The sequence below is a fragment of the Nyctereutes procyonoides genome, unplaced genomic scaffold (genome assembly GCF_905146905.1).
Source record: "Nyctereutes procyonoides isolate TBG_1078 unplaced genomic scaffold, NYPRO_anot_genome, whole genome shotgun sequence".
Taxonomy (NCBI): Eukaryota; Metazoa; Chordata; class Mammalia; order Carnivora; family Canidae; genus Nyctereutes; species Nyctereutes procyonoides.
In genome coordinates this window covers 43,359,731-43,370,199 of record NW_026575020.1, presented here as the reverse complement: position 1 = coordinate 43,370,199, position 10,469 = coordinate 43,359,731, and the positions used below count along the sequence as shown (strand labels likewise).

The following is a 10,469-nucleotide window of genomic DNA, read 5'->3' as shown; positions in this document are numbered from 1 at the left end:
GACCGGCCTCTCTCGAAGAAGCGCGGGGGCACCTTGCGAGCAGTGACGCGAGGGTGGCGGAGTCGGTCTCTCGCGGTTCCCACCGAGAGTGATAAAACCTTGCTGGTGTGGGAGCTAAGTTCCGGACCCTCGGCCGAGGCCTTGCCCGCGAGCCGAGCCAGGATGGAGGGGGAGGGAGAAGGCCGCCCCCTCGGTGCCCGGGAGCCCTGGAGACTGGCCCTAGCCCCTCAGGCGCTTTGTAGTCTCCGCTGAGAGGCACCCTGGTTCCAGAGGGGACCTCGGCGGTCTCTCAGCCCCAAGAGATTTTTGAGGGGCAGCGCTCCACAGCCAGCGCCTGTTGCCTTCTATGCTTTTCGAATCTTAGGGTTCCAGAGGAAAACCTGTTCGTGAAGTGAGAAGTGCTCGGGCTGCCTGTGCAGAGGGTTTAGGGAATATGAGGGAACGGGCAGTTTTGGTTTCTGGGCGTGAGATTTCATGTACGTATTTGGTGTGGGACCACCCGCAGCGCTCTCTGTTCACAGCATTCTCCCAGTTCGGCCTTCTGTATTCGTAGGAGTCTTCCCAAACGCGGCAGTGGCCCGCCCTGGCTGCTGTGCCACCGTCAAGTTTTATTCAGCAAGGGATGCTCACAGAGCACAAAAGGCATGTCACGAGAAGCATCTGTTTCAGAATTCTCCAGTGAAGGTGGGTCCAAGTAGGAAATTCCTAACTCCGCTGGTACAAAGTGCTGAATTCTGTGATAACAGACTGGCATTCACGGAGCACTCCTGATTTACAGGATGCTTCCAGGTGCATTGCTACAGCGATCCTCTGGTTTCCTTGGGTGGCTGTGTTGGTTTTCTGTTTTTGTTTCACTTGTTTTCCTTTTTCTTAGACGAAGAAACTCGAACTCAGGATAGTTTTTTTTTTTTTAATTTATGATCGTCTCACACACACACACACACACACACACACAGAGAGAGAGAGAGAGAGAGAGAGAGAGAGAGAGAGAGGCAGAGGGAGAAGCAGGCTGCATGCACTGGGAGCCCGACGTGGGATTTGATCCGGGTCTCCAGGATCGCGCCCTGGGCCAAAGGCAGGCGCTAAACCGCTGAGCCACCCAGGGATCCCGAACTCAGTATAGTTAAGTGCTTTACTTAGGGTTCATGACAACAACTGGAAGCGAGAGATCAAACCCCAATTGATGTTAAATCCCCTGTCGGGGATCCTTGGGTGGCTCAGCGGTTTAGCGCCTGCCTTGGCCCAGGGCATGATCCTGGAGGCCCACATCGGGCTCACTGCATGGAGCCTGCTTCTCCCTCTGCTTGTGTCTGTTTTTCTCTCTTTGTCTCTCTCACGAATAAATAAATAAAATCCCTTTTCTAAAAAAGTAATGAATCCCGTGTCATTTTATGCTACCTCTTAATTTGGGAAATCTTCACAAGAAGAGTGTTGCTTATATTTACTATTATGTGAATTTATTTTTTTTAATTTTATTTATTCATTTGAAAGAGAAGGAGACCACGAGAGGGAGAAGCTGACTCTCTGCTGAGGAGGGAGCCTGATGCAGGCAGGACTTGATCCCAAGACCCTGGGATCACAACCTGAGCCTAAGGCAGGTGCCCAACCATCTGAGCCATCCAGGCGCCCTCTTTATCTCTTTATTTATTTAACACAGAGCCTTGGGTTATTACTCCTGCTTTCCAAAATTGTTATCCAGTTTACTTATGTGTTCTTTAATACTTTGGCAACTACACATAGTTCCTGGTTGGGCTTTTTGTTGTAGTTTTTTGCCTTTTATAAATACAGAAAAAAGAATAATGTCTTAAATCAAATAAATCAAGGAAAGGTCTAAGGCACCTGAGAACGTTTTTCAGTAGCATGAAGAAAATTGGTTGGCAAGCTTATCCAAGGTGACAGCTATCTCTCCAACTGGAGGCTCAGGGCCCTTCTGAAGCTTCCTTGTTGTCCAGAACAGCTCCTCTATGCCTCACTATTAGCCTCCCCTGCAGCTCTCAACATTTAAAAGTTTCTCTTCATTTCTCCTTCCCAGCAGGCAGCTTCAGCTAGAGAAAGTAGTTTCATTTTCTTATCATTCATTCTTTCATTCATTCGCTCAATCAACAGCAGAATGTATTTGGTTCTAGGAATGAGAAAAGAATAAGAAATGGTTCCTTCAAGTACTAAAGGAGCTTATAAACTAGTGATAGAGAAGGATGCAGGAACAAAAAATGAAGAATTAATAGGGCAGCCCCGGTGGCTTAGTGGTTTAGCACCGCCCACGTGAAGCTCCCTGCATGGAGCCTGCTTCTCCTCTCTGTGTCTCTGTCTCTCTCTGTGTCTCTAATAAATAAATAAATAATCTTAAAAAAAAAGAATTAATAGTGCTGGGACACCTAGGTGGCTCAGTGGTTGAGCTCAGGGCATGATCCTTGGGTTGTGGGATCCAGTACTGCATTGGGCTCCCCAAGGGAACCTGCTTCTCCCTCTGCTTATGTCTCTACCTCTCTCTGTGTGTCTCTCATGAATAAATAAAACTTAAAAAAATTAAAAAACAATAGTGCTATGACTTTATTTGCATTATTTAAATATTTATGAATATGTTAATATACTACATCCTGCCTAAAGTTGACATAGGCATTTAAGATGAAACTAGTGGATGTAAGAAATCCACCGCAGAATGTGAGTTATTTAGAGAGTTAACACTGGAGGCGTTTGCCTTCTCAAAGGAGCTATTTAATGCAAATAACCTCTAATTGTTTCGTTGCTTATTAAATTTATAGAAGTATGTATATTCCTTGTTCTAACAGGTTAGTAACTTGGGGAGAGGAGTGTTGCAGATTAAGGTCCTTTGTCCATGTTAGGTCCATCTTGTCTGCTCTTCAGGTTGTGTTCTCAGACAGGAGCTACAGGATGGGACAACAGAAACAATTTACTTCCTTTGCTCACCTACAACCCTATCATTTGCTTCTGGAGGGCTTCCTTGCTTTCATCGTCACTCTCACCACTAGAGGTGAAGGAAATCATCCAATTAATCAGAGGCCCTAGAAATGATGCAGAAAAGTACTGTAGCTTAAAAATGATAAATAACATTCATTTAGGGCTTACTATGAGCTCATTGCTTACAATGTTGTTCCCTATTTAATCTTCACAATCAGTTCATGAAATAGGTATTGATAACTGTCGGGTGTATACAAAACTAGCCTATGTGGCAGGTTGTGATCTTTTTCGGTCTCTCTCTCCTGTCTTTAGGTTCATCTTGGCACCAAACATAAAGCGGTTCAACATCAGGCCCTTGCCCTAAAGAGCTCCCAATGCCAAGAATTGGCAAATTATTATTTGGTTTCAATGGATGATCAAAAAGGATCATCAAGGCAAACTTTATAGATTTTCTTTGACTAATCAGACTCACTTCAACATCGAAGTCTTGGACATTAGAGAAGAGAGAACTGGAAGTGGGGAGATGTGAGAGTCCTCTAAGTGGAAGGACCTGAACATTGGCCTGCCACCTAAAATTAATAATACTCTCAATGATTTGGGTGGCGGTGCCCATAATTTTCACCAATATTTGTAGGGTGTAGAATAAAAAACAATTGTCTATATCTAATAGTTCATTTGCAAGTCTTACTTGATTTTGAAGCTATAGGATACTTCAACTGTTAGCTAGGTTTGCTGGAGTTTAGTTTTTATTTCTAATAACAAGACATCTTGAGATCCTAGGAAGGACCTTTAATTGAAAATCCCAACAGCTTCAGGATCTTTCTGACCTTGAAGAAAGGGAAAATGAAGATACCACGGAACCCCTTCAGAAGCAGAGCCTGAAATTCTTCTGTGCATTAGAGGTGGTGTTGCCATCCTATGAGTGTAAGAGTCTTGGAGTTGGCATGGTCGAGGAGCCTTTGGATAAGCTGGAGGAAGGTCTGTTTACAGTGGAGGTAGAGTGGAGTGGAGGTGGAATCTTTCTAAAACTCATCTTTTCAGATCTTTTCAGATGATGACTTATCATCAAGTCCTTTCCCTTGCTGGGAAAGCCCTGGGTGGAGTTTTTCTGCCCTAAAATACAGGGTTTTTTTTTTTGTTTTGTTTTGTTTTTTTTGTTTTTTATCATAGGCAATGCCTGAAAGAACCTTTAGCTTTAAAATTCAAAAGCTGACTTTCTGCCAAGAAGTTTAGGAAGAGGGAAGTAATATTTTTCCTATTTTTGTTTTTTTTTATTTATGATATCACACACACACAGAGAGAGAGAGAGAGAGAGAGAGAGAGAGAGAGAGAGAGAGAGGCAGAAACACAGGCAGAGGGAGAAGCAGGCTCCATGCACCGGGAGCCCGACGTGGGATTCGATCCCGGGTCTCCAGGATCGCGCCCTGGGCCAAAGGCGGGCGCCAAACCGCTGCGCCACCCAGGGATCCCTATTTTTCCTATTTTTGGTTAAGAATTTGCCTTGTGCTAAAATAGTCCCAGTCCTTCAAATTCAGATCTCTTGTAGCCTTCAATTATGCCAGCAAAATTATCAACTAAAGATTTAAATAAACTCTTGTGTAAATGTTCAGTCCTTTGCCTCCTATAAAAGGGCTGCTGTGCAAAGAAACAAATATAGATTCCTAGGAAAGGTATTCCGATTGATACTGTTTTTTTCCCGGAGTTCATAGCACTTAAGCTCTGGGTTGTTTGTTTGTTTGTTTTTGAAGATTTTATTTATTTATTCATGAGACACACACACACACAGAGGGCAGAGACATAGGCAGAGGGAGATGCAGTCTTCATGCAAGGAGCCCAATGTGGGAGTAGATCCCGGGGACCCCAGGATCACGCCCTGGGCTGAAGGCAGACACTCAACCCCTTGCCACCCAGGTGTCCCTAGGCTTAGGGCTTTAAGGCAGGGACAGGGCTGTTAGCAAATAGGCTCCTGTGGGTGATGCTTAGGAAGAGACCAGGTCATGTGCACTAACACCAAACGTTTCTTACTGTGTGATTCCAGCCCTTGATGCACAGGAGAGTAGATTGGGTCTGTAGAGGTAGAGTTTCAACTTGTCCATTTGAAATCTGTGATGTGAGATTTGTGCCACCTTTTTGGCTTGCATCTCCCTTCTGGTACTTCAGGAACTTCTGGGAGAGATCAGGGCAGTAAGAATGTGCCCTTCCAGGATACACCTACAGCAGAGCCATTCCACCAAACTCTTGTGTTATGCCTGCCCTTAGTTGCTAAGATAATGATCTAAGAATCATGGATGCACTTTCCTTTTAAACATACAACAATAAAAATCAGTTATCATTCAGCTAGAAATTTTAAGTTCATTTGTTTTGTTTGGATTTAGGGCCATTATCATTTCTGATGAAAAGGAAAACAACCCAGAAGCTTCCTATAAAAAAGGCTATGTCTGATGCATTCCAGAAACTGTTGGTTGCGGTTTTAGGTAAGACTTGCTTGATTGTTCTTTTTTTTTTTTTTTGTCCTTAAAGTACTTCATGTTCCTTGAGCAAATAAACTCATTTTGAAAAGTTGGTTGGATGAAAACACTTCATATTCTTTTATTCACCAAATGCTTCCAAAGCGGCAATCTCAAATTTGTTCTTTGTTGTATGTGTGAGACAAATGACAGCAAATATTTTTGTCCCCAGTGTATAGATATACAGTGACTTGCCTCCACATAGGAAGTGTTTGACCCAATCTTCTTTCTTGATTGCTTGCCCATAACACAAAGTAGTGATATAGTGATTAGAAGCTTTGGGTATCTGTTGTCCATCTCTGTCTCTAGATTTCTTATGCAATTTTAGGTTTTATAGTCAAATTTGTAGGTATTTATTCTCTCTAGGCTGCTATTTCTTTATCTGCAAAGTAAGGTAATTCAATTTACATCATGAGGGATATTGTAAGAGTAAACGAGATGACGAATATAAAAAGGTTAGAACGATCCCTGGAACATGGTAAGCAGACAAAACATGTCAACTTCTTATCATTATTGTTTTCCTCTTGGAGAATTTATTAGATTATGTTTCTTGAATCAGTTTGGTTTCAGTTTTTGTTTCTGGCACTGACATATTGAGTAAATATGATTCTGATGTAATGATCAACCATGTTTTTGTGAATCTTGAAAGTGGTCATCCTATTGAATAGTGTTGATTGTATTCCCTATTGAGTTCTACAGTGCTGTGAATGTTACAGGCTGTGCTCAAAGGAAATTTTATTTTTTTAAATATTATTTTATTTATTTATTTATTTTCTTAGGGAGGCAGGGGAGGAGTAGAGGGAGAGGAAGAGAGAGCTAATCTTTAGCAGGCTCCAAGTCCAGCATGGACTCCAATGTGGGGCTTAGTCTCACAACCCTGAGATCATGACCTGAGCCAAAATCAAGAATCAGAGACTCAACAGACTAAGCTACTCAGGAGCCCCCTTTTTTTGTTTTTTTTTTTGTTTTTTTTGCCAATTTTATAATTAGTAGAGAGTCCCCAAATAGTTGCTCCCCTGCTTCAGAGCCTTGAGTGTTAAAGACTAAGAAATCCGGGCAGCCCTGGTGGCTCAGCGGTTTGGCGCCACCTTCTGCCCAGAGCCTGATCCTGGAGACCTGAGATCCAGTCCCAGGTCGGGCTCCCTGAATGGCGCCTGCTTCTCCCTCTACCTGTGTCGCTGCCTCTCTCTCTCTCTCTCTCTCTCTCTCTCTCTCTCTCTCTCAATCTCTCATGAGTGAATAAATAAAATCTAAAAAAAAACCTAAGAAATCTTAGCTAAGTATTAGAAGCTTTGTTTGCTTGTAAGAGTTGACCCTGACCCTGGATTGGTCACAGGTTTCCAGCTTGGGCAGCTCTTCCAGTGTAGATTGACTTCTGTGGTCATCAGATGGAATCTCCATTAGCTGTCAACTCTGACAACCTTTAAGAACCAAACTAAACGTCTGGGTTGTTGGCCTTGCCCTAATATGCCAACCCTCGCCCTAATATGCTGTGGTATCCATATACACATTCAAAACTCCTTAGGCTAAAAAGTCTTGTAGCTCTAGTTTGCCTTAAGGGAAATTTTATTGCCTATAAGGTACATAGGCCCGTTTCTGCCAATAAAGTGTTCAGATGCATGCCCGCCCCCTCTCCAAAGTATTGTATATTGTATCTGCAAGGAGAGGAAAACTGGACTCCAGCTGGATTGAAAGCAGCAGGGAAGTGATCATCTCAAAAGGCTTCCAGAATAGAAGAATGGTGGTTGCCAGGGGCTGGGCTGTGGGTGGGATGGGGAGTTATTGTCGAATGGATACAGAATCTCAGTTTGGGCACATGAAAAGAAAAATGTTCTGGAAATGGTTGCACAACAATGTGAATGTACTTAATGCCACTGAACTATACCGTTAAAAATAGTTATTAGGAGAGACAGGGTCACGGATTTAGAAAGATACTTAATCCAGCCTCAAGATTGGTGTTGAATTAGGTAACATGTAGAAATCTCTTGAAGATACGTACATTTATGTCTGTATCTGCATATCTATCTGTATCTTTGTAGGTAGATACATTATAGGTAAATAGAGACATGTTTTGGTGGGGGGGAAGATATGCTTTGGGGAGGAGATCTGGACAAACTGCTTTTAAATGTATTCTGGAAAAAAATCTAAGGATATACAGGAATCTTTAGTATAAAAAAAAGGAAGGGTAATGAGAGAGAATAGAGCTATCAGATATTCAAGCATACGGTGCAGCATAATGATTTTTAAAGTGTGATTGGTTTATCAGTAAATGGGATGGAGGGACTTGTGGGTGGCTAGATGGGTCCAACATTGGACCTCTGATTTTGGCTTAGGTCATGATCTCAGGGTCCTAGGTCAAGCCCTGAATTGGGGGTTCCACACTTAGCAGGGAATCTGCTTGGGATTCTCTCCCTCTCCTTCTGCCCCTCCCCCTACCAGTGCCCTCACATACATTCTCTCTCTCTCTCTCTTTCTCTCTCTCTCTCTCTCTCTCTCACACACACACACACACACACACACACACATCTTTTTAAAAACTGAGATGGAGGAGTGCCTTGGTGGCTCAGTGAGTTAAGTGTCTGCCTTTGGTTCAGGTCATGATCCCAGGGTCCTGGAATCAAGCCCCAAAATCAGACTCCCTTGTTCAGTGGGGAGTCTGCTTTTATCTCTCCCTCTGCCCCTCCCCCCTGCTTATGTGCTGTCTCTCTCTCTCTCTCTCAAATAAAGTCTTTAAAAAATAGTTATTATAAAAACAGAAGTGTGAGATGAGAAAACTTCTAGGAAAATGCTTTTATTTTCTGCTTTTAAATTTCAAAAGAATGTCTAATGATGGGTTCTATACAGCAAATTTTATTTTTATTTTTTTATATAGCATAACACCCAGTACAGCACATTTTAGAACAAGAAAAACTCTGAATTGATCCTCTTTAACTTTATTACAGAAAGTGATAAAATAGCTGTGGAATACAGACCCTGTGAAGAGATTACAGATGCCAGAACCCAAGAGGAGCTACATGATTTAATTCAAGCACCAGGTTATTAAAGCTCAAGGGTTCCACAGCCACTATAACCATAATTTAAAGCAACTGACAGGATTTGGAAGACTATAGTTAGCTCTGTCATCTTTTGGGAAATGTGAAACTCTGAAACTGCTTTTGAGTGCAGGGAATTTCTGGGGCTTTTCTTGAAGCCTTGGCCCTTGGCTCTGACCCCTTATTTGAAATTTGGATAGCCAATTGCATCAGAGTGCTCCTAGAGTTGTGGACATAGAAGAGGACACAGCCTTTTAGAGCTCCCCTCAAACAGAATCTCAGGGACTTGGGAACAGAGTAACTATGGTCTTAAGTGAGATAATGCTACAGCATTTGAAAACCTTTATGTGCATTGGGACACCTGAGTGACTCAGTGGTTGAGCATCTGCCTTGGGTTTGGGGCCTGATCCCAGGGTCCTGAGATGGAGTCCCACATCAGGCTCCTCTCAGGGCTCTGTGTGGCTCTCATGAATAAATAAAATATATTTTTTTTAAAATTGTCTTTCAAATAAGGTATATTACCCAGATATCAGTATCACATAGACATCTTGTATGAAATATTTGTTGAAGAACTTTTCTGTAACCCTGACCCTAAATTAGGGATTAAGTTGACAAAGTAATTTCTAAAATAAGATGACAATGTTCTATATATTGAATGTTAAAAAAAAATAAATAAAAGGAGCAAAGAATGTGTTTCAAGTCATTAAGAACTTAATTTGGGGCTAGAATTCTGATTATTTAACTAACTCCGAAGTTGCAACATTTGTTTTGAAGGGAAGAGAGTAGAGAAAGAAAAGATGGTTACTTTCTGAAAAAGTATTTGACGTTTTGTTTGTGCAAAAATTCTTCTAATTCAATTTAAATCAAGCCAGTCAAGGAAATTTCAGACTTATCCAAGTTTACACTTTAAGATATCTAGCTTCCTGTGAAATGTGAGAGAAAGAGATTCAGTATTGATGCTATAGATTTCAGAAACCTGACTCTAACAACAGATCCATTCCTAAATAAGACCAGTTTTGGAATTAGTTCCATTTAAAACCATTACTATGTGCTAGACACTGGGAATAGGATAAAATCCGTTCTCTCCCAACAGCCCTGGTGGAGCAGCGGGTTAGTGCAGCCTGCAGCCCAGGGTGTGATCCTGGAGACCCTGGATGGAGTCCTGTGTAGGGCTCCCTGCATGGAGCCTGCTTCTCCCTCAGCCTGTGTCTCTGCCTGTCTCTCTGAATAAATAAATCCTTAAAAACAAAACAAAACAAAACAAAAACCTACGTTCTCCAGAGCTTGTGCCAGACCATAAACACGTACTAAACAGAAAGAGATTATAGAAAGGACAGTGAAGGAAGTAAACGGGGTGGTAGTTACAGTATTTCCAGAAAGTTTAACATGCTGACCTCAACATTTTAAGTGCCTTCTCCATGCGTGCACACGGGGTAGACCTCTGAGAAATGGTGGTTACTTGTTCTAGATTGACAGGTGTGTTGAGTGTAGGTGGGACGGGGAAGTTTTCCATACTAATGTAAACGGAGGGCTAGTCCCTTGGTTTCAGACTCTCATACCCAGAATGAATTGCTCACCTCTCCCCTACCCCCATGCCCCCAAGCCCCTCCCACAGGAATTTGGAGCCATCACTGATTCAGTGGTAGGTAGCCTCCTCCTAACACAGTAGTGAATTAAAAATCAGACATGCGTATTGAGAACTTAGAGGAAATGGCAGCATTTCAGAGTAACTGTAAAGTGTGCTCCCCTCCCCACTGTCCCCGTGCTTATTCTTCACGTCAGCCTCTTTTCTTAGAAGCAGTATAGCCGGGGTGGGGGGTGGGGGGGGTGGAGGAGGAACGTGTCTCGGATTTAAGCTTTGAAGAGGACAAGTTCGGTCCGCCAGAATTGGACTAGCATTTTGAATCCCCCGGGACGCCAGGTCTTCTGCTTCCTTGGGAAACTGCTCCACACCCCGACCCTTACACCTCAGAGCGGCTGGAGTCTGGGTCCATGCAGACTCCAGCAGCCC

At 42.8% G+C, this 10,469-nt stretch overlaps 1 pseudogene; it reads left to right on the top strand.

The window, feature by feature from the left end:
- The window catches only part of LOC129500443 (RAD52 motif-containing protein 1-like), a 14,080-nt pseudogene extending 5,095 nt beyond the window's left edge, over positions 1–8,985 (top strand).
- Positions 8,986–10,469: the final 1,484 nt, after the last annotated feature.